This window comes from Hylobates moloch, unplaced genomic scaffold, assembly GCF_009828535.3.
Source record: "Hylobates moloch isolate HMO894 unplaced genomic scaffold, HMol_V3 SCAFFOLD_22, whole genome shotgun sequence".
Classification (NCBI taxonomy): domain Eukaryota; kingdom Metazoa; phylum Chordata; class Mammalia; order Primates; family Hylobatidae; genus Hylobates; species Hylobates moloch.
The window spans coordinates 4,990,601-4,991,624 of NW_026652297.1; the positions used below are offsets into that span (position 1 = coordinate 4,990,601).

The 1,024-nt window shown below is 42.1% G+C and overlaps 1 pseudogene; it reads left to right on the top strand.

Annotated features, from left to right (window-relative positions):
- Nucleotides 1-319: 319 nt before the first annotated feature.
- Nucleotides 320-805, top strand: LOC116461721 (large ribosomal subunit protein eL21-like; annotated as a pseudogene).
- The last annotated feature ends 219 nt before the right edge of the window (nt 806-1,024 follow it).

Sequence of the window (1,024 nt, forward strand, 5' to 3'; positions counted from 1 at the left end):
GGAAGCCTCACAATCATGGCAGAAGGCAAGAAGGAGTAAATCACATCTTACATGGATGGTGGCAAGCAAATAGAGCTTGTGCAAGGCAACTCCCATTTCTGAAGCCATGAGGTCTCATGAGACCCATTCACTATCACAAGAACAGCATGGAAAAGACCCACTCCCATAATTCAATTGTCTCCCACAGGATCCCTCCCACAACACATGGGAATTATGGGAGCTATAATATGAGATTTGGGTGGTGACACAGAGCCAAATTATATCATATAGAACCAAAAAAGAGCTTTCAGCCGGAACTGCCGTCTTCCAGTAATTCGCCAAAATGACGAAAACTAAGGGAAAGAGGAGAGGCACCCGATATATGTTCTCTAGGCCTTTTAGAAAACATACAGTTGTTCCTTTGGCCACGTATATGTGAATCTATAAGAAAGGTGATATTGTAGACATCAAGGGAATGGGTACTGTTCAAAAAGGAATGCCTCACAAGTGTTACCATGGAAAAACTGGAAGAGTCTACAATGTTACCCAGCATGCTGTTGGCATTGTTGTAAACGAACAAGTTAAGGGCAAGATTCTTGCCAAGAGAATTAATGTGCGTATTGAGCACATTAAGCACTCTAAGAGCCGAGATAGCTTCCTGAAACGCGTGAAGGAAAATGATCAGAAAAAGAAAGAAGCCAAAGAGAAAGGTACCTGGGTTCAACTAAAGTGCCAGCCTGCTCCACCCAGAGAAGCACACTTTATGAGAACCAATGGGAAGGCGCCTGAGCTGCTGGAACCTATTCCCTATGAATTCATGGCATAATAGGTGTTAAAAAAAATAATAAAGGACCTCTGGGCTGTAAAAAAAAAAGAACCAAAAAAGAGCCCAAGTAGCCAAGACAATGCTAATTAAAAAGAACAAAGTTGGAGGCATCATGCTATCTGTCTTCAAACTATACTATAGGGCTACAGTAACCAAAACATCATGGTACTGGTACAAAAATAGACACATAGGCCAGTGGAACAGAATAGGGTACCCAGA